General features: G+C 37.9%; 1 long non-coding RNA gene across 1 annotated transcript in view; it reads right to left on the reverse strand.

Annotated features, from left to right (window-relative positions):
- Positions 1 to 15,543: 15,543 nt before the first annotated feature.
- LOC126504844 (uncharacterized) overlaps positions 15,544 to 23,624 on the reverse strand; it is an 89,556-nt gene continuing 81,475 nt past the window's right edge. Inside the window, exons 2-3 of the long non-coding RNA XR_007592731.1 lie at positions 20,427 to 20,472; positions 15,544 to 15,695 (exon numbers count right to left, since the gene is read on the reverse strand). This is a non-coding gene — a long non-coding RNA (uncharacterized lncRNA). The remainder of the gene's footprint in view (positions 15,696 to 20,426; positions 20,473 to 23,624) is intronic.

The following is a 23,624-nucleotide window of genomic DNA, read 5'->3' on the forward strand; positions in this document are numbered from 1 at the left end:
GACAGTCAGGCATCTCAACACTTAAGAGAAAAAAAATGTTTAGGGCAAAATCAGAAAGGCAGAACAAAATTAGAAAATTGAAAAATGGCAAAAATGGAGGTGGCATAACATTTCAAATTAAGTATAACTAATATGTTCAGAAACATAAATGGTATTTTATAGAGAGAAGGAAATAACTCCTTTAAAAATGTCAGAAGTTTAGAAAGTAATACTATCTTTAAAAAATGAAGTCAAACCAATTTCCTAAAAAAGTAAAAAAAAAAAAAAACAGTTATAGAATAAACTAAGTTATTTCAAAAGATCAATCTAGGGCATATAATATCAAGCTAGTAAAAACTCAAAAACTTCAAGAGAAAAATGGGAATTCACAAGTCATTTATGAATATGCAAAAACTTACAAGAATTGAAAGCCACTCATAAGAGGTAAAAGCCATGTCAATGTTCTGGTCACACGATTGAAGAAATAATCATAAACGTGTCTACAAATCAATCAATTACAGACAAGTCAATTAAATAACAGATTGTTCCTCACATCAAAAACAGAACCAATGTCAGAATTACTTTGCGCTTATTCAGTATTGTAAAAAATGACATTTTCCCCAATGATGGTTCAACTTTCAAATGGTTGCTTCTATTTTTAATCCTACCTAGATGATGCATGGTTGAAAATCACCGGAGTAAAGGTCTCAGGGAAATTTTTCTCCATGTGCCTTAATGGGAAGCCCTTGGAGCTTTTCATCACACAACAATGAGACTAAGCTTAGAAGTGAAAACTTGACTGTCAGCCACAACAGAAAGAAAGCACCATTCTCAGAATATTAATAGAGACATATCACAAGATAATTAATCATTGGAGTAAACATCAATTGTTGCCTATGATTACTGATCTTTAATGATTCCTCTTCAGGACTTTTGTTACATAGAATTAAAGTTGAAAAAGAGTATGAAGATTAGATGATAGATAACATACAGACAGACAGATAGATAAGAGATAAACACATATATGATAGGTAGTAGACAGATACATAGAAAAACACAGATGATAGATACATAGGTAGATAATAGAAAAATAGACGATAGGATAAATAATTAGACAAATATAATAAAATTAATAATAATACTTATTGTAAATTTTCTTTTCTTAGAATCAAGGAAAACAATTAAACCGAAAGAGGAGAGACATTCTTTTCAGGTGGAGGAATCCTCCTAGTTGGATTGAGATCTTGGAAATGTTTGAGTTTTTTTCCTCCTTCTAAAATTGATAGTGAGAAGGCTTGAAATCCCACCCAGTTTTTCACCTTGGACAAACATATATTCTCCATTGTTTGTCTCATGCTTTCCAGTCCCCAGCAGAGAAGAGGCTGCAGTATCAGATAATTGGTGTGGGAGAGCCTTCTGTATTTGTGTTGCTTTCATTGGTTATTAAAGAAACTGCCTTGGACTACTTGATAGGGCAGAACTCAGGTAGGTGGGGAGGACAGAACAGAATTTTGGGAGGAAGAAAGCCGAGACAGGCAGACACCATGGTTCTCCCGCCCAAGACGGATGCTGGTTAGATTCATGCCTGTAAGCCATAGTCAAGTGGCAATACACATTATGTGATCATTAGCCAATAAGAGGCTAGAGATAATGGGCCAGGCAATAATTTAATGAACACAGTTTCTGTGTGATTATTTTGGGGGTTAAGATAGCTGGGAAGCGGGATACAATCTGCACCTCCTACTACAATAGACAATCCTGTTAAAAACTAAGTTTGAACAGTGACAACTCGAGTTGATGACCACCCAGTTGGATCGCAAGGATTCACAAGTAGAGAAAAGGAGTTGATCGAGCTGTTCATGGCAGGGAGTTTGTCAGTCAGCCTCCTTGTTTCCCTCTCCTACTTCAATGCATTAACATAGATTGGTAGTGTTTTTAATTCTTCTCATTAGTGTTAATAATTTGGCCTATTCATCCTGTGCTTTTTAAAATGACACACCTTGTGAAGCAGAAGAGCTTGTCTGACAAACTACCTCAAGCTACTTCCTTCCTGGTAGCACAAGTCTTTGATGAGCCAGCCCCAGCACCTCTTTTGTATGGTTAGATTCTTCTTCCTCTTCAATATTATTCATATGGCATATTTGTGCAATTATTGCTCATTAGTACATAGTTCAACTTCTTAAATAATGACAGGATTTTTGTTTTCATGAAATCATAAAAAGGCTTAGAGTGATTCTGTTGCTCCTTCTATTCAGAGGGTGGCTCCTCAAGTCATCTTTGCTGGATATTGTTCAATATTTGACTGGCTTTGATTTCCACACTTGTATCCCTCTTAGGCCACTTGGGGAAAGATAACACTGGTTTCCTCAGCCTATAAAATGTGGAAGCTAGATTTCATATTCTGTAAATATCTTTTAAGTACTAAATCTTTCTGATTTTGATACACCTAATACCCAAAGTGGTTTAAGAATCCACACATTTGTTTTTCTCTTAACAGCTTAAAGATATAATGTGTCTCGTCAGCATTTCCCATGGTGATAAAAGTGCTTGGAGTTCATTTTGCACTTCTGGTTTTCCAATAAAGTGTTAGGTAACACTTTCAATTGACTAGGAAATGTGGCAACCTAAACATCAGAGTTATAGTGTGTAGGAGGCAGCGTGCTGTAATGAAAATCGCAAAATATCCTGTCAGAGAGTCCTCAGAGCAACTTCGTTCATGAGAATTGGATGCTGTATTTTCACAAATGTAAGAGTCAAGTTATAGTAGCACTAATCCTCTGACTTGAACAAGTTTCCTTGGAGAAATCTAAACTATTTTATAAACATTTTTCTATTGGATCAAAGTTAATGACTAATACTACCTGCTTTTTAGCAAAAACCAAATAAGATGCCAGTTCTCCAACAATGGTAGCAGACTGGTTCTGCCAGGCTCGATTGAATTTCTCTGTCAGATAAGTATCAAAGTCTACCACAGGTTATATTTAGAAATTTATACGTATACATACATGCACATAGTAGTGATTAGTGAAAAAGTGGTCCTGAATTTGGGGAGAGAGCGAAAGAATATATGGGAGGGTTTATAGGGAGACAAAGAAGGGAAGAAGTTTAATAATTATATTATCTCAAAAATAAAAATTATTATAAGAATTGAGTGAGAAAACACAAAGTTTTTAATATTAAGATTGTAGTGGGAACACAGCCCTGGTTCATCATTCAATATTATAAAATGTCACCCAGACACTAATGAGTTGATATATACTGTGTATCTAGAGGCCATTGGGAGTGTAAATGGCTTACCTTTTAAAATATACATATGCCAGACTGTGCTGTCACTCTGTTACCCCACGAATAAATAAACTTAGGCAGAAGGATTACAAATCCCAGCCCAAGTAGGCTAACAGAACTCCCCTCCTCTTTTGCCTTGCTTGTGTATGTGTACAATATGACTACATGTGCGTAGAACAAAATACACATCTAAGAATAGCATAGTGGATGCGCGAGTTCTCTATATGTTATTAACATTCCTCAGTGCTTATCTGTTTCCCTTGTAATGATTCCAATTTCCCAAGCAGAGGTCTACAGAAACCACAGAATTACTCCATAACACACAGACATAGGTAGTAACAACTCATGTTAGGATTTGAACTCAGCTCTATCTGACACAAAGCCTATGCTCTACCATAAACTACTCATGATTATGAATAACAGAACATCCTTTCCCGACCAGCATTTGAATTCACTGGCTGTTCCTGAGTAGGTAATTAGTGCAATTAAGTTTCTCAGAATCTCCTTGTCAAAGGCAAAGTAACTCTATTTTTATAGCATCAAACATCTTAATGGGTTTACAAGATCACTGGACAGTCTGAGGACTTCTTTCTTTTAATCCCGAGAAGCAGGTTATGACACCACGTTACTGCCTCTCTTGATAGCAACCGAAACTGTTAAAAGTGTGTAGGCTGTTACTCAGCCTCAGTTATCCCTGGATTAAGCAAAACTCTATTTTGTTTTGTTTTCCTTGAAGACATAATACAAACTCCCAGGGAGGTAAAGCCGCATCCAGAGAAGGAAAAGGTATTTTTTGCTGTGGTAATTAATAAAGGTCTCACTAGAAGTTGCTGCCTTTCCATTTGCAGTAGACACATGCTCAGCTGCCGAGAACTCAGTATGCCACGCTCGCGTGATAATGTTTAGCGTGGGCTGGTACTTAGGGCTTCCTGGAAATATGTTTTGATCCTTTTTGATCACACTAATAATACGCTATGAAGGTTTGCGCTGTTGGATGTAGTTAAAGCTTATTTGAGCTTTGGAAACCACTGGCACTTTCCTGGGGGGAAATATCAGAACATTTTTATTTTTATCTCAATCACTCCAGAAAACTTCATGGAGAATAGTCTCTGTCAGTGATATAGGGCAATTGTTGTCCCAAATAGTGTTTGAAAGAGATGGCCTAAATCGTCACTGAACTGTGCTGGGAAATAGTGAATAAAATGATTCAATGATAAATCTAGACATCGTTTGAAGTGGAGTTGCTAATTCTTTTTCTTCCTTTAGTTTGCTCACTAATAAAGCAGTTAGTAGATATTTATACACATACCTTTTCCCCAGTAAATATTAAGACAGAATAGGATTTTTAAAAATACTCAGGATGCTTTCCTTGGCACAAATCATTTTCATATTTCAAATTATTTTCACGGAGTTTAATATGAAGAAATTTATTCATACCTCTGCAGTAAAAAGAACAATTTTATTCCTTAGTGTGAATCCTAGACAATATCACAGATATCCCAGGAAATAGAAAAAATTAGAAGATAATTTTTTATTAATTCCTTAGAAAATATTTATGAAATAAGTCATCCCTGATGTCTCAAGGGGCCAAATTTGTAGCACTTTGCTCTTTGAGAGCAAAGATCTCTTCATTTTCCCCCAGATCAAGGATGGCATGGTTGAGTGAATTAGGAGGAGGATCAACTCAGAAAGATTCCTTGTATCATTGCTTGCAGCACCTTGGCATTACCCTCTCCTTTATTGTTTTGTAGTCATGGCGCAACAGAAGCAGAGTTGCTTGTGAATGCAATGTCTCTAATCCCTGACTCGGTCCTCATTAGTTCTTGGTAAGAGCTTGCTCAAAACAATCACTAAAGTACCCTTAAGCTTGTAATGATTTTCTATAAACCAAACGCTTCTATGAATTATTATTTTCGGAACGTGTCATATCACAGGCTCTGGCTTTGTATAGTTTTTGAATTCCCAGTCACTAGGGGGAAAGCAGGCTTTATTATGTTATCAGTGTTTGAGACGAGAAAGGTTTACTGTGTTAAAGATTAAGAGAGAGAGATTGCTGGAGTGGGAAGGGGTGGGGGAAAGGCTGCCAAATGACCTCCTTAAAACAAATTCCTAAGGTATAAAATCATTTCTGTATTGAGATTATTTACCATTACTTTGGTGGTTCATTTGACTGTATAATTGAGAGAGATTTCCCCCACATAGGCATGCATGTGTATTCCTTCATGCATGCCCACACCAAGACACACATACACACACATGCATGACCACATGCGGGCATGTACATGCATCCATGTTTTTCTGGACAAGCTGAGGTAGGTTGATAGACTCTCTCTGACTTCCCTTATAAAGCGATCAGGTTTGCATTTTACTTTACTGAGGCTTATTTGACTTAAGGTCTCCTCTTTCTACCTGAGTTTTGTTGTTCTTGGCAGAGGTGAGTTTGTGTGGTTAAGTGACACAGTTTTTCAAGTTCCTGGACCCTAAAATCCTCTGGAAGAAGGAAAAATTTCAAAGTTCCATTGGAACCTCTCTCCCGGTCCCTCTCATCCCCTATGCTCTCTCTTTCATTCACTCCCTTCTCTTTCTACCTCTTCATACAACAAACATGTGGTAGGCCTTGGGAATTCAGGAGTGAAGGAGCTAGGTCAGGCTCCTGTCTTCATGAAGGTCACATTTCGGTCCACCATACTGTCAAACAATGGCTAATAAAACAGGGGGACAGTTACCTTGCTGGTCTTCTCCATGTACTCCATAATTGTGAATGACTGCTGAGTCTATCGGCACTCACGTTCAGCTTCCCAAACCCTTCCACGTATTCTCATTCAGCTGCTGCTTCTGATTGCCTCCTGTTCTCCCTCTTATCGCTCTGATGACTGACATTTGATGTGATGACCCCGCATTTGGGCAGGCAGGAGGAAAAGGACAAACTGAAAATGACAAAATAATGAAGCCAGAGTCAGAAGTCAGCTCTGTGAGGACAAGTAATCATGCACAACTAGGTTTATATTTGGAGGCCGTTTAGTTATAGGGCAGAAACCATGGTAAAGCGATCAAGATTTAGGTTGTTGAAGGGTTGTTAGAAATCCATAGAGATCTGCCCAGTGCCAACTTTGGCCAACTGGAAATTAATTCAAGAGAATATTTGAAAGAAAAGATTTAAGGTGGGGAAGATGAGGGAAGGATGAAGTTCCTTCCTGCTAATGATCAACTCAGCTAAATTTCTTCAGGAAATTGGTTGCGATTCACGCACTATTATGCATATATTAATCGTTTGATGATAAACTTGAAAATAATGATGCCACCATTATTAATCATGAGCATGAAGTGAGAATATTCAAGATGTTCTAGTCAATTTTCAAACTGAAGTAATCCTGTTCATAGAATTAAAAATATCACACACTATCTTTGTATGGTGATTGTCACAAACCAAAGTCTCCCCCCATTTCCAGGGTCTGGTCTCCATGTTACCTTGTGAATAGTCTTAAAACCTTGTTGTTCATTTAGCTTACTTGATTGTTTGAGGGTTTGGTGTGCCAGTAAATGAAGAAAACTTGTTGCATGATTATGAGTCTCCCCAGACATTTCAACTGGAAAAGGTTTCAGACTGATATTGAGAATTTGCTAAACTTTGACTTTAAGGTAGGGGCTCTCATGCAAGCAGGTTATCCAGGAGGAACAAGACTTTCCAAGCCTATCCAACCCAAGGAACTTTACAGAAAAAGGAGTGGGCTTAACTTCTATGTCGGTATCTTTTGTAAAAATCTGTTTACTTTGAGCTGTCAAACATACGGTATTCCCTTTAGCTGGAATTGTCTTTAAAATTCCTAAGCTACAAGAAGCTAATAACTTCATCTGTTTATCGCTTGACAGACCTGCTTTGAAGTATGTGCCAGCACTGGTACATTGGAATTCATTAAGAACACCAATCCGGAGGCGAACTCTTACTGAGTGATTCCTGGGTGGCGAGGAGACACAGTCCTCTGAATAGGATGCTATTTTTCAGCCTTATAATCATGAAGAAAGTACTATTATTTTCCTCAAGTGAGAGGTGCATGTGTGAGCGAAAAGGTGGGAGAGTCAGAGAGAGAGGGAGGAGAGGGGAGAGAAGAGGAGCGGGGGAGGAAGGGAGAGAGGGAGAGGAAGAGAGAGAGAGAGACAGAGACAGAGACAGAGACATTGAGATTTAAGGCAGCCCAGGGGCATACAGTTAGTAACTATAACAAAAGAGGGTAGAAACCGAGTTCCATCTCGCTGTAGGATCTGTGTCTCTGTAATCTTAGCCACAAACATTTAGTTGCTTCTCACTCTAAGTGGATATGCAAGTAAGTTATTTAGCATTTTTCATGTGATAGCTTTATTTCAAAGATATTCTGTGTGTAGACATTTGGAACTGGATTGAAATGACTGTAGGCGGTCCTATTCAACTGATTGAAAGCAGAATTATCAGCATAAGCAAATTAGTTAGATTATAAATTTGCAGAGATATTATTTCTATTCTCAACCTGGAAATTTTCCTTGCCTGTGAATCAGGTTAAGTATATTTTGTCACAAACCCCTTTTAATGGGCTACCTGTTATAAATTAGTGTAACTCTTTTCCAGCCTGGATCAGTAAGTTCTCTCCTCCAAATAGCCAAGAACACCTGTATATTTTTATTTGTTTGCTTTTATTTCTTAAAACAATCTTTTCTCATTTTACAGAATAATCCCAGTTCCCTCTCACTCCCTTCCTCTTGTTCCCCTCTTCTTTCCCCCCTCACCCCCATCTACTCCTCAGAGAGGGTAAGGCTCCCATGGGAAGTCAGCAAGGGCTGGCACAGCACTTGAGAGAGGATGGAGGTGCCCTACTCTGTATCTCAGCTGAGCAAGGTATCCCTCAATGGGGAATGCGCTCCAAAAAGTCACTTCAAGAACTGTGGATGAATCCTGGTCCCACTGCCAGTGGCCCCGCAGACTGCCCCAGCCACACAACTGTCACCCACATTCAGAGAGGGCCTTGTGTGATCCTATGCAGGTTCTGCTGCTGTCTATTTGGGGTCAGTGAGCTCCCACTAGCTCAGGTCAGCTGTGGGTTTCCCCATCATGATCTTGACCCTTTGTTTTTATTACCGCTCTTCCCTCTCTTCAGCTGGACTCTGGGAGCTCGGCCCAGTGCTTAGCTGTGAATCTCTGCATCTGCTTTCAACACTTGCTGGATGGATGAAGGTTCTATGATGACAATTAAGGTAGTCATCAATCTGATTACAGGGGAAGGCCTGTTCAGGCATCCTCTCTACCACTGCTTAGAGTCTTAGCTGGGGTCATCCTTGTGGATTCCTGGGAATTTCCCTCGTGCCTAGATTCTCACTAGTCCTATAATGGCTCCCTCAATCAAGATATTTCTTTCCTTGGTCTCCCTCTCTGTCCTTCCCCCTTCTCAGCTATCCCATTCCCTCATGTTCTCCTCCCCCTCCTTCCTCCTTTACTCCTCTACTCCTCTCCCCTCCCTATTTCTTCCCCCTCCCAGTTTTCTAGGGAGAACTTGCCCATTTCCCGTTCTCTGGGAGATCCATGTATGTCTCTTTGAGATTTCTCCTTCTAACCCAGCTTCTCTGGGATCGTGGACTATAGGCTGGAAGTCTTTTGCTGTACATCTGAGATCCACTTTTGAGTGAGTACGTACTGTGATTGTCTTCCTGAGTCTGGATTACCTCACTCACGGTGTTTTTTCTAGTTCTAATCCATTTGCCTGCAAATTTCAAGCTGTCATTGTTTTTTTTACTCCTGAGTAGTACTCTACTGTGTAAATGTACATTTTCTTTATCCATTTTTCCATTGAGGGGCATCTAGGTTGTTTCCAGTTTCTGGCTATTGCAAATAATGTTGCTGTGAACACAATTGAGCAATTGTCCTTGTGGTATGAATGTGCATCTTTTGGGTATATGTCCAAGAGTGCTATCCCATCTTACAGCAGTCACAATGGTTAAGATCAAAAACATCGATTATAGCTTATGCTGGAGAGAATGCAGGGTAAGGGGAACATTCCTTCATTGCTGCTGGGAGGGAAAACTCATACAGCCACTTTGGAAATCAGTATGGCAGTTCCTCAAAAAAATGAGAATCAAGATCAAGCACTTGTATCTTGTCGCTGTGCTTCTTTAGTCTCTTTGAGCATTGGAGTTCCCCTCTACATCCAGTAGATTTAACCAGACCTTGTATAGAAAGAAATAATAGGAAAGATCTAGCCAGAAGAGATCTGGAATTGGCCTGTGTCTCCCATCCCATGCTAGCATAACCTTGACCAAATCTCGGATGCATAACCACATGCTATCTTAGAACAATGGATCATAAAAGTTGACTCTTTAACTCAAAACATAACAATGATATTAATAGCTCCTTACCTAGGTGGGCCTAGTCATGGGCAGCTGGCACATCAAAAGACTTCAGTTAAAAATACTTTTTCCCTGTGTCTTGGTGTTCTATATTATCTTAGAGACATTTTATTCTTGATATATTTATTTTTAATGCTTTTTTTGCTCTGAATTTATAGATAGTATGATTTGTGTTACCAAAGAAATCACCAGAAATATTTAGAAATTAATTTTATTGAGCATTTTTGTCTCTAACTTTAGAAAACTTTGTCTCTTTGACCTTACATGCACCTTTAGGACCTGACAGAATGTTAATGTTGTAAGATTCTGAGGCATGGAACTGAAGTAGAATTTATGCACAATAACTTACTAATTGTCTATTCAATGTATTCTAATTAGTTAGTTTTTCATAAAATTGAGTAATATGTAGCATGTCAATTTTATAGCATAAATTTATGAGCATTTGACAGGAATTTATAAAGTGTAATTTACATTTACATACCCTCACGTATTGCTGTTCTAAGAGTGAACTAAGGAATTCAGTGCTAAGAATCAAGCAGATGAGTATTGAAGTTTATATCACTTAAAAAATCATTTACTCAACATTTTATCAACCATAACCCAGTGTCCTGTGCATTCTTAGTCAAAGGCTTTATTTACCATGTGAATATGGCCCATGTGAAGGCATCCGTTGTTTCTTGCTTTCTATAATCTACCCTCAATTCTTTCTTATTATGAATTACTCATCCTAAGTGTTGACGCATTGTTGGTAAAATTATTCCGTTATTCTTGCCTCAGTGGGTCATTACCATGAGATTTCATAACATTTTCCATTTTTGCTTTTGTAAAAATGTGCATTGTCTTCATTTTTTTAAGTTTAGACTTTATAACTCGCAACATCTCAAGTGCATAGTACACCAAATTCAGTTTAATGAGAAAATGTAACCTTTCTTACCCTACGAAAGCTCTCCAAAACTCTTTGATTTCATATAATATTCCCTCTTTCCCCTATAGCCTTGATGTAAAAATTCTTGTTATTAATGGTAGTTTAGTCATAGATGTAGCTGAAATTTTGACTCTAGTATTTTCTTTAAAAACATTCCCACATATGGGATCTTTTACCCTTAACCTCCTTGATAAAAAATTTAAATATATGTAGTCAAGAAAATAATAAAAAGAAATGATATCAGGGTTGAATAGGATGAAGGGGGCATATAGTACTATTTGTTGAATAACTAAATAGGAGTGGGAAGTTGCTCCATCAATCTGTTTTCCTCTCTTTTGTGTGCACGGGAAACAGGGACAATGTACCCAGATGTCAGTATTTAGAAGGGACTACCTGGTCCACATATCCTCATGTGAGGCCAATTTCACTCACTACAGTAATAGTATGCATGTCATCAGATTCAAAATTAATATCCTCCTTTCAACTTTTATGTGGGAGTTGGGCTTGGAAGATTAAATGAAAACAACACTTTGAAAAAAATTTAAAATTTAAGTCATTTAATATGTTTGGGAGTTTGTTCATAAAAGTATGGATATAGTGGACATTGCACATGATTCTAAATATTTCTTCATAAATTAAAATATAGAAAATTACATCGTATGTCTTGCTGGCTTTTCAGAAGTGCAGACACTTAGAATGGACTCTTAAGGTGTGTTGAAACATGAAAAGGGCTTCAGTGGCTTGGGTGTTTCTATGGTGATTGCTGAAGCCAACAGTTCTCCTTCAAATGATAGTTGGTTTACTGTATTTAATGATCCCCAATGTAGTTGGGAGATGTAACCCTCTGGAGCTTTTGAAGGGATTTGATTTCTTGATGCCTAAGTACTATTGAGAAGGTTCAGATATTGAAGAAGTGTATGAAAAAATCTATATGAAAGATCAATTTCACAAGTACTTTGTAAAGGCATCAGACAAGAGTCTCACTTGACACAAAATATAGAAGCTCTTTGCCAAAAAAATTGTCAACACACTCGATCTTGTGGACAAAAATATAGATTTGAAGTTGGAGTGTGTGATGTGATGTCAAAGCACTGATTGCTGCACAATCGAGTTCAACAGTCAACTTGGAGATGCTTGCAAAACCCACTACTGATATGATTTCTGACGTGAATAAACAGTGCGGCCACAGCTCTGTTAGGATGAAAATCTGTTCCATGACGTGGGTAATAAATAAGTTTATGAACTATTCAATAGAGGATTAGAAACTATTAGCCAAGCACTTATGGAAAGCCTCTCTCATAAACCATCCCATAATCCAAGCAGACAATTTTTCTGTCAGTCCAAATGGATGCCTTTATGGTGTACAGGTATGCCTGGGAGAACCGTTCTGTGTTATTGGTGGTGGCAGCCAGGCCTGTGTTATAGGGATGTAACATCTATCAGCAGTCAGTGTTCTGCAAAGAATATGGGCACACCTGGCAGTGCTCCAGATGCACAGATGAGCTGATCTATGTAGCTTACTGCAGTGGAGTATGAGCCAAGCTGACGATGGGTTAATCAAATCCTATGATTAAGAAAGACCATGCATGCTAGGACACCCTTAAAAGAATTAAATTATGATATTATCCATTTTTTAAAAAAAACATTTTTTACCATTGCTGAATATTTGATTGTTTCAATGGCATTTTCATTTGAGGGACTTAGAAAGTCTGTCTTTTTCTACTTCCTATGTAGATTAGAAATGGCATTATGGATCTTGGTGATTATTTAACTGTAAATATGCTAAAGTGAGGGTAGCTAAACTTTCCTGGTATCACCTGGAACCATCCAACCTTTGCTTACCTTTGATCATTGATATTTCAGAGGGAGAGAACTGAAAGTCTAACTGAAGGATTTGATTTGCTTTTCAAACTAAATAAATCATCTACAATCCCAGTGAATATGGATAAGCAAAGTGCTTCCTGAAGGGCAATTGAGGTAATTATCCACTAATGATGAAGGGAAACATTAGGATTTAAAATGGGTTTCTTCTGATAATTTCTGATGACCTACTGAGTATTCAGTGATATAACCCTGAGACCAAAATAAAGGAACTGTTAGTTCGAAAGAGCAAAAAGCAAAACCAAAAATGAAAAGCTCCCAAAGTGAAAGTGTGGATTGACCTGTGAATCAGAAATTGATCTAATTCATTTTGCAGCCTATTTTGAACTATGGCTTGTATTTTTCTATAAGATTTTCATAGATGCCATTATGGAATGGTCTTTAGAGGTATTTCCAGACTCAGAGAACGTGGGTTCAAAGCCCAGTTCTACCAACCACCATTTTTGTGACTAAAGGTAGTTTTCCAATCTCCATTTTAAAATTTGTCATTCTCTTACTTTTATTAAAGTAAAATGAGCCAATATTTCTTACATAAAATAACACATGACATATAATAAATGCTGGAAAATTCTTACTTTAGTGACTATAAACTATTAGTGTTCAGTCTCCTAACATGTCAGTGGGACAAGGCACTTCTGTTAATTACCAATATAATTCTCTTCATGAGGAACTAAACTCCTACAAAGACCCAGTTTCCCTATACTAGCATTTTGAGAATTGGGGTTTGAGTATATCAGTTTTGCAGGACATAGATATTCATAGTATGGGTGTTAGTGTGTATGCTTTGTTAATTTATTTTTAAAACCATACCTACACATGAAGAAGTTGAATATTAACATAAGAATATTTAGGGAAGGTCAGCCAGTACCCCACTCCTATTGCTAGCTCCCCCCATCCTTGTAAACACTTTACTCCTGTGTGTGTGTGTGTTTGTGTGTGTGTGTTAGTGAGTATGTCTCTTCTAATGCTTCAAGTAAACTCCTTAAAATTATTTTTAGAAAGTAGAATTTCTGACTCAAAGTGTAAAAGCAATACTGTAAAGCTTTTAGGTATGTACTCATGCCCTACCTTTTCTTGTTCTGGTCCATTTACTCTGTCTATGATTTATTTAAACTGAATGATTTTTGTATATCTTAACCTTCCAATAAAGAAACGACTTTAAATGTTTCAGCATAAGAAGAGTTCTTCATTAAAATATTAGTAATCCGTATAGCCAGTGACGAATGAAAGTCATAACTAACTTACAATGTGAACACTGATTTTTGCTTGCTTTTGACATAATGCTCACAAGGAAAGGGATTGAGTGTTGGAGATATCACAAAAGGGTAGAACAGGGTTTGAAAATCAGGGGCATCTAAGTTGATAAACTAAGCTTTGAAATGCTAAGACAAATTCGATGTCCAACGTGCTCAAGTGTAAAATACGACGAACAGCATGTACTTCTGTTGTCTTTAAACAATGAACCATACCATATGAAAGAATATAAAAATATCTTTCCTTCATCTATCCCTCCCAGTGGTCACAATGAGTCTCGGATATGAAGCATGGAGTATTAATAAAGGAGTTCACAGCTAAACCCAGTCAACCACTAACTCTGACCTCCCATAATTTGCAAAATATTTTTGTATCCTTAATGAAGGCATCCATTTACATAAGCCACAATGTCCTGCTGGGCAAGTCATTGGCATTAGGCAGGTTCACCTTTACAGAATTAATGAAGCTCTACTTTTTTCTGTAACATCTCAGTGGGCAGATGTGAGAAGCTCGACTTTATTCTGTGTAACATCTCGGTGGGCAGATGTGAGAACTCCGGTCTGACTTTCTCTCAATAAAGAAGCTATTAGCAATTTTTACCAATATATGTCGGGTTGAGTGTTAAATCTTCATACCCAAGGACCTCTAAGGCCCCAGATATATATATCAAGGCACTATTTCAGCTTACTGATTTATTTCCGAATATGTAGCTTTCTGCGAAGAGAATGTATAGGTGGTTCATACTGTTTACAATGGTATCATTTTTCAAAAGTGAGATTTTTTTCTGCTCAAATGATTCCTGAAGTTATATGCTGCCTTTTGTTCCCAAAATTGTTCTATGACTATTAGATGGCCATACTGTGGACTAGAAGAGATTGGCAACCAGGAGTGGCATCTTGACAAGCCTGAGATGGAACTCTATGATTTCAGTCTTTTTAGGAGCAATCAGATGCTCTCGAGGCCCATAGAGTGAGCTACAAAAGAATGGGCAACCAGGAGGGGCACCCTGGAATGCCTGAGATAGAGCTCTATTTGTGATTTCAATCTTTTGGGAGCAATCAAAGGCTCCTATCCATATTTAAACATAGGCATGGAGTTTTTATCACAAAAGAAATGTGTCTAACTGGTTACTCCCTACCAAGGAATATGCTATGTGTACTTGGAGAGTTTCTCTTCTTGGCACAAACTAGAGTTATCATGACTAGGAAAGTCAGCTGAGAAATTGTCTCCATCAGGTGAGCTCTGGGGATGTGTGTGGGGGGCATTTTCTTGATTGGTAATTGCTGTGAAAGGGAACATCAAAGCCACACCAAAGTGAACCTGGGTTGTATAGAAAAGCAAACTGAGCAAGTCATGGGAAGGGCAAGCCAGTGAGTAGTGCTCCTTCATGGCATCTGCTTCAGCTTTTGCCTTCAGGATCTGGTCTTGAGTGCCTACCATGACTAGACCATAACCTACAAGATGGACTAAACCCCCTTTTCCCCTAGTTGCTTTTGGCCTGGTATTTATCACAGCAACAATTGGCTAACTAATAGAGTAAGTTTTAGAGATGAAAGCAATTATGGCCAACAATGAGAAAATCCTATAGCGTGGAAGACAGTGCTGTGTGACAAAACATTTTTTTAGGGAGATGTAACACATATATCTACTCATCCCAGAGAAGGAACACGTGACAGACCAATCTCCAATTCTGTAACTCAATGAGTTTTATTGGGGTTGCTTATATGAGCAGAAATAAGTCTAAGATAGCAGCACCACACTGCCTGCATTCAGCATGGGTCACAGCTCACAAATCGGAGAACCTGAAGCACACTACACAGACAGACTGCAGCAGCTCAACCGGTTGGAGGGTGTCTTTGTCAGGTATCTAAATTGATCTAAATCTCTTCCAAGCAGCTGTTCTTATCTCTGAGGCTTCTTTGCTGGTTTCCTCTTCTGCCATGGTTCTTTGCAGCCAGGTTTCCTTCCTTCTGGGGCAGACTCTCAGCTTCTATTGCTTACTCTGGCAGGGGGGAGTCAAGTGAACCTGGTCAGTTTCAGGAACTTCCTGATGCTGTTTTGAGTTCTTTACCTTCCTGATGAAGGAGATTCCTATAGGATGGAATGTTTTAATCTCAAAGGAACCTGTTACACAACAGACAAGTATATAATTAATAAACAAAATATAATAAGCCAATATAATAGTCTTTATGGGAGATTATGAGGACACAGGGAAGAATTTATAGCATATATAGAATAAGAGACATGATGTATTTTCTAATTATTCTTTATCAATAAAAAACAGGGCATCAGATATCAGTGTAAGAATATGAATAATCAAAAAAGAGAGAAGTCAACTCATCCCTCTTCTGTTCCTCAATCCAAAAGGGTTGAGATCCTCTTTCTGACCTGCTTTACTACTTCCTGCCTCCTATCTGCCCCGTTCTCCAAAACTTCTATGTTTAATTTTGGCTTGCTAGTGGCTAGCTCTGCCCTCTGACTCGAAGCAAATTTTATTTTCAGAATGTGATCAAAATATCACACAACATGGACATGCAAATATCATATTATAGAGATACAGAGATGTTTATTGATATGTGGCAAAGGAAAGTTGTTTTGTATTTAAATGACTTAGGGGAATATGAGCTGAAATAAAATCAGAGCGATTTTCCTCTTACAAGACTTCTTACAACAGTCATTATTTCCTTGAACTACCACAGTTTCCTTGAATTATTGAGCAGGGAAATTGTGTTCTTTAAAACACCCAAAAAGCATCCTGCCATGAGACATACTGGAGAAATTTTGATAAAGGGAGTTACACACCCTAATGAAGTCAAATTCTTCTAAACATGATTTTGAAAAATATCATTTTCCTATAACTAAATTGAAATTCAGACTTGGGTTTCCATTCCACTTGACTGGAAAGATCTTTGTAAGTCAATGTATGGTGCTGTCAATTAGAGATTGCTCGATCCCCACTCCCCACCTCAGTGCAACAGTAGAGCTCTGAGCAGCTTGCGAGATCATGGTGTTAGAAGACATATGGTTCTCATCTGGTAACTGCCCACACAGCTACCAGCTGCGGCTTAGAAGACTCATCTGGTTTTCAGTTTTGTTATTATTCTCTGGGATGTCTGGCTTTCCAGCTGTCTACCCAGCTACTCATTCACATTACATCTAAGTCAAAGCCATCCCTTTTCATTCAGAAACTCTTTCGGGCCAACTGACAATTTCTTAGTTGATTTCTAGGCCTTCCTTGATACTATGACATGGTCAGTCTTTTCTACCATGCCACATTAATTGGAGGTGGGGGCTTTGGTGAGGCTGGCTAAAACTATTTCTGCCTTGCAATTTTCAGCCACATCAAGAGTGCAAGGACCTGCTTGTAAAGAAATGAAAAAAGCCAAGCAGGAAGTCTTTATCCTAGCCATTCCTCCTCCTGCTCACAGAGCATCAAGTCTTCCAGCCTCTTCAAAAACCCTGGGCGACAGTAGAGTTGGTACATGAAGGACAACTGCTCTTGATTGCTATGTATCCAGTGGTTCCCAGAGGAGATACCACAGCAATTGCTGGAAAGTTGGCAACTGTTGGTCTGTCTGCAGTATTATATATGCTACTTCATCACTGTAAGGAATAGCATCTGCCACCTTTAAAAATTCAGTTTATGAATTATGTTTACTAAGTGATGAAGTTTCACCTCCCAATTCATAAAACTGAGTTTCCACAAATACGTTCACATGTATCCTGTGAATTTCTTGAAAATGTAGTAGTTTTTGTTTTGGCTCACATAAATTTAGAAAGAAAGAAAAATCAAATGGGGTACAAACAAATTATATAGCCACAACATTAGGCAGACGCCTTCAAATTCTTATCTTTCTAACTAAGCCATGCCAATTTCCTTCATCGGGGATTTTTGACAAAACCACAAAAGTGGTTGAAAACAGTTCTAATCAAAATGCTAAATGAGACAACGAGGAGGTTTTATTTCTTTTGATGTACTCGATGAGAGGTGTGATGGTTTCAATGAGAATGACCCTAGAAGGCAGATATGCTTGAAGACTTAGTTATTGGTGGAACTGTTTGAGAAAGAGTAGAAAGTGTGACCTTGTTGGAGGAGGTGTATCCAGGGGGTACGCCTTGAACGTTCAGACATGGGACATCCTCTGTGTGAGTTTTTTCTGTGCATCCTACTTTTAGATCAAGATATGAGCTCTCAGCTGTTGCTGCAGCCAAGTTTTTAATCTGCCATTGTGGAATCTAACCCTCTGAAACATTAAGTTCAGTTAAATGTTTTCTTTTAAAAATTACCTTGGTCATTTTTTTTCTTCCATAGCAATAGAAAAGTACTAATAGACGGTGGGTTAAAAATTTGACCAGGAGTCCATATTTGTATCTACATAGAATAGAACTTGGTGACAATCCTGGGGAATAAAATGAGTTATGTTTCAATATCGCCAATCTACCAAGCATGTCTCTAGATTATGTTGAATTTAAGTACACTTTTATGACAGTTACTCTTAGTTCTCAGTGTAATTTGACTGGGAGCTGCCTAGCTTATTAACAGACCTAAGAGAATCTGTTGTGAAGACATTTCCAGGGACATAGGTAAGGAGCTGCATGACATGGATGTAATGTCACCACCCAGTATGCAGGGAGTAAAAATGAATCCAAAAAAAGAGAAGGAAGCTTATAACTATATTCACATCCATCCTTCCTGGCTGCTACTGGGTGAACAGGTTTACTGTACCATGGCCTTTTGTCTGTGATTTTCTTATAGCCAACCACAGAATGAGCGAAAATAAATCTTTCTTTCTTTTTTTAAGTTGTCTACTCAGGTATTATATTCTACAAATGACATATATAACAATATATAATATTACTCATTGTGAGAACAGACTGTGATCATAGTGTTGATGTAATATATCCAGGTTTTTAAAGTTATATAAGGCAGTATACCCTATAGCTATATCTTCTGTCTCTAATGCCTATGAAAACTTCTGCCAACGTACTTATCAGAGATGTATTCTCTACTATGAACGAGGAAGTCATAAATCACACAAGAATCTAGATGGGTTCCTTGAAAATTGAGTAAAAAATAATCTAATTCACTTTTTCTTTTTCTATGATTGACAGGTTTCAGTGTTCTGGACAGTCAGTTGTACTTTTTCTTCACTGATTTTTGTCATTGTGGGAAACTGTGTGCCTATGTTCCCTTTGTCGCCTCAGCCTAGGAATAACCTTCCCCATGCATCCCTTACTTAGAAGACTTTTATTTTTCCTTCTGACATTGGAGTTCTCAGAATTTCTGATACTTCTGTCAACTGCTTGGAACAGCTGACTTCAGAGCGTTGCTCTTGGGAATAGGGACTCTACTCCTTATAATCCTTTCCGAGCTACCAAGACATAAAGGGAAGGCTTTATCTGGATAACAAGTATCTATAAATCCACAGCCTTTTGTAGAGTACACCAGCAAGAGCCCTTACTCTCCCAAAGGCAAGACACTCTGTCTCTTTCCTCTTTAGTCTACTTCAAATTTCGTAGAATATTGCATAGCACATCTTTTCCATTGAAAAACTACCAAATGCATGGTAATGAAAGGGTAAAGGGTATAAAAGTGACTTTTCCCCATCCCCTAACTCCACTTGACCTTCCAAAGGTATAATATGATATGGACATAATTCATTATGTCATTTGGTTAAAGTTCAAGTTCAGTTTCAATTCAAGTTTATTGTCTTGCAATGGTAAACCTGGAAGTTCAGTTCTGACATTCATATTCTAAACCCTACTCTCAACATGTTGAAGGTTTAGTAAGTTTTCATATGTACATATTTTTCTGTAAGTAGATTTAACAAGATATAAGAAAATAATGAATTTCTTCAGTGGGGAGATTCAGCCCACTGTCTAACTTATTTATCTACTTGGGGTCTGCTAGCCTATCTTATCGTATTTCTGTCTTCATGCTGAGATTTACCAGAGTTCTCACTGATATATACATCTCAAGTGAAATAACTAAAAGTTGTACTATGCCTGTAAATTTTTCTAAGCCCCTAAAGTAGGCTTTTGGCCATTTTCAATTGTTTGGACTTCTGCCAGCCAATGACATTACTTTCTGGTCTCAGGATAGTTTTTCTTCCTGCCACTAGATGTCAGGAACAATAAGAGTCAGCTTACATCTCCTTCATCAGGAAAGAAACACGCTCCGATACTAGGTAATTCAGTCTTCCTAGGGACCAGCTTTCATGTATTAATATTTGAGAACATGCAATATAGGTGAGCTACAGGCTTAGTGATTGAGGATGGATAAAGAAATAATGCAGATAGAAACAGGGAGACAAAGAACTAAACAGTGCACACAGACAGGAATGGATGGGAATGCAAATGGAAAGGAAGTTGTAGTCAGAAAGGAAACTTTAGTAGGCACTAGTAGGTGAAGCAGAGAAGAGTAATCTTCTCTGGAAGACAAATACAAGATAAAAGTATTTTTTGTAAGACTGTTTCCTGGTGTAGATATCAAAGACAAGATGAGATCCCCAAGGGGTTGACTTAGGGAAGTTCCCAGGGTAAGAAGTTGCAGATCAGAACAAACTGACATGATGTTCTGATTCCGCCAAGGAGAGGGGATGCCAGGAGCATCATACAGGGGAGAAAACATGCCTCATTCTTTGAGACATTTCTGACTTCCCAGCTTATGAGAGGCCAGATCACTAGGGGCCCAGCTTAAAAGCCTGTTTTTAAAGAAAGAGTCACATCATACCTCCTCCATGGGTTGCCTTGGGGCAGGCTATGGACCGATTAGCTTCCTAAAAAGAAGATAGTAAATTGAGAAGACCAATACTTATTTTTCTTCAGTAGTTTATCACAGAAAACATCCAAGTAATACAATTTAAGTATCAAAGAAGTGAGGGATAAGAAAGTAGAGGAAAAGGAGACTAGGGAGGAATTGCTAATAAATACTAAATAGCTTAGTTAGCAAAGAGTGTAAGGCAGACATTCATTAAATATTATGAGTTATTTACCTCATTTATAAATATTTATATTACTTCAGATACAGTTGTTTAAAAGCTATTTTGTCATAATCATCAAAATATAAGACTCTATGTTCTCAAATAGTGCATAAAATAACCCGGTAAAGGCAATAGTTTGTTCTTTTTAATACTTGTCTCTATTTTCATCAGTAAATATCAAAGGTTTCAGAAAAAGGGCATTGCTTGCCACATGCTTTTGTTAGTTCAATTTTTTTTTTTCAAATGAATAAAACCTAAAAGGAAGGAGATAGAAGACATGCCTAGATATTTGGCCAATGTGATTATGAGAGCATTTAAACCCATGTCATCTCAAATAGAAGTGTTCACTTTTACACAATAGTACATTTTTTTTCTTCAATTTTAGCCGTAGAAACTCTGGAAACTTGAGAGCTGCAGAGAATAACCACTGTGATGAAATATGGAATTAAACAAGTGTATAAGCACATTGCTATGTTCGAGGATCTATATATCCCATTTAGTTATTAAGTTCAGCAGTTTCCAAACTGTAGATGCTTGTCAAGAACTTTTCTAAGAACAAAAAGGCTAAACAGAGGGACTGGGGGTCTTGGGGAAAGTAATCTATAGAGTGTCTCTGTGCTCTCCAGGGGCTAGGGAGGAAATCCCAACAGGGTTTTTCTCGTTGCTTTTTTTAAAAAGGTATTGCTACTTTTTGTCTTTTGAAAATATGTTAAAAATAAAAATGTATGCATAATATAATCTACCAAAACTTGCACAGCAAGAATATACCTATATTCAGTTATAAAATAATATGGTTTGGTTTAAGAGTCAAGGGGACTCATCAACTACTCTGTACATTCTATAGACCCTTTACCTTTTCTTTTGCACATATGGCCCTTTGTTTTACTTTATATGACCACATGATTAATCATTACTGTTTTATTTAATTATGAATTTAAGTGGGGATAATGGTGTGAAACTGTATATGTTAGACAATAAGAAAAATAAGAATTAGTGAAGGCATGAAATGTTAAAAAAAATAGAGAAAGACTAATTGTATTGCCCAGTAATGATCCCTTCCTCCACTACCCTCCCCACTCCTCTGTCCCAACCCTTTCTGTCTCTTTTCCTTTTTCTTCCTCCCTGACACTTATACAACCTTGGCAAAAATGCACACAAAATTTACTGACAACATTTGAAACCACATATATTAATTACTTTTCTGTTACTAAAATACCCTGAAATAATGCAAGTTTGGGGAGCAAAGGTTCACTTTTACATCTACGTGTGTCTCAGAAGGACCCAGTCCTTTATGAAATGGAAGGCAGGGCAGGAAGACATTGAGGCTAGTCAACCTCATTTCTTTAAAACACAGGAAGCAAAGAGAGAGTGAAAGAGAGAGAAAGAAAGAGAGAGAAAGAGGGGGGGGCAGGAACTAGGATCTGACTATAAAAACCAAAGCCCAACCCCCAATGATATACTTCTGCCAACAAGTCTCTGCTTCCCAGGGTTTCTGTAGCATTCCCTAATAGTGCTACCAAGGGAACAAGTATTCAAATAGACAAGGCTATGGGTGACATTTCACGTTCAAACTGCAATACTACCCAATAATGATATTAGGTTATGATAGAAAAGAAATGACTACCGAGCTTTCGTCTTCCCAGAATTCTCCTGTTTCCGTTGCCTTGCCTCTACTTCCTACTTGGTTGTCCTGCCTCTACTTCCTGCCTGGCTACTGGCCAATCAGCATTCTTTTAAAATACAATTGGCAAGGTACAAACCATTGTCCCACAGCAGTTATGCCAGATTAATTATGCTTAAATATATTCTTTTAAAGGAGATAATTTTAAACTTACACTCTTATCCCTCTCTTGGCCCTGTGTGCGGAGCAAGCTCATTTGCTGCTACAAGTACATTCCTCAGAATGAACTTCTCCCATATATACCAACCCACAGAAAGGAAAGGGGATTTCGCCAGCAGGGAAATTTCTTCAGGATACCATGCAAGCATAGTTTGCACAATGAGACCCTTGGAGATGTGTTCATAAATCTTACAAATATTGAGGACTCAGGAAAGAAGCCATTAATAAAACTGAAACGTCTTAGGATTTAATGCCGTGAAATGCACAGTGAGAGGCCAACAGCGGCTTCTGGTATTGCTCCAGTGCTTCTGTTCAGCTGAAGAAAGTTTCACTCAGAAGTTTCTCCCCAGCCCCTTTTCCGGAAGCCTTGCCTATCAAGGGAACTAAAACTCACATAACGTCCATAGAAATGTTTTCTCTTTTCATTAGGATATAATCACTGATTCAGAAATTACAAAGGTCTGTAAAGGCTGCAGGAGATAAACTCCATAAGAAAGCATAAAAGGAATTAAGTTATTACAGCACCACATAAATATGAGTATTTGCCCCACATACTGAAGCAAGGATTACCTTATTTTGGAATAGGAAGCCACACATAGAAGCCAGAGGAACTCAGAACCAGATAAGAAAGTGATACCATGAAGTCCCTCATTTAAAAAAAAAAATAACTAAAAATGGAGTGGAGAAGGTAAATTACCTAAGTTCTAGTTTTAAAAAAATTAGTGAGGGGTTGCATAAAAATTACAGAGATAACAATAAGTTGTAAATGTTAACAAGGGGCCAACCTTAAGTTTTCCTTGTCAGTCATTGAAAATATCATTGTAACTTTAATCAATTATTCTGGATACTTTTTTCCCTAGAAATATTTTGCACAAATAATTTTAAAGTGCTAGCAACTCAAGAAGGCGTAAGACTTCACTCTAATACTCAAGTATGTTTTCTAAAGTGGTTCCCATTCTCATCTCCTTTAGATTGTTTTAGGAGTTGCAATTTCTACTGTTGCTTGGAATCCTTTAATTTGCTTCAAGTGCCTAACTTCAATTCCTGTGTTTTATGTGTATGTCCTGATCAGGCCTTGAATAGATTACTCTCTCTCTCTCTCTCTCTC

The sequence above is a fragment of the Alexandromys fortis genome, unplaced genomic scaffold (assembly GCF_014885135.2).
Source record: "Alexandromys fortis isolate MF-2015 unplaced genomic scaffold, M_Fortis_MF-2015_v1.1 scaffold_32, whole genome shotgun sequence".
Taxonomy (NCBI): Eukaryota; Metazoa; Chordata; class Mammalia; order Rodentia; family Cricetidae; genus Alexandromys; species Alexandromys fortis.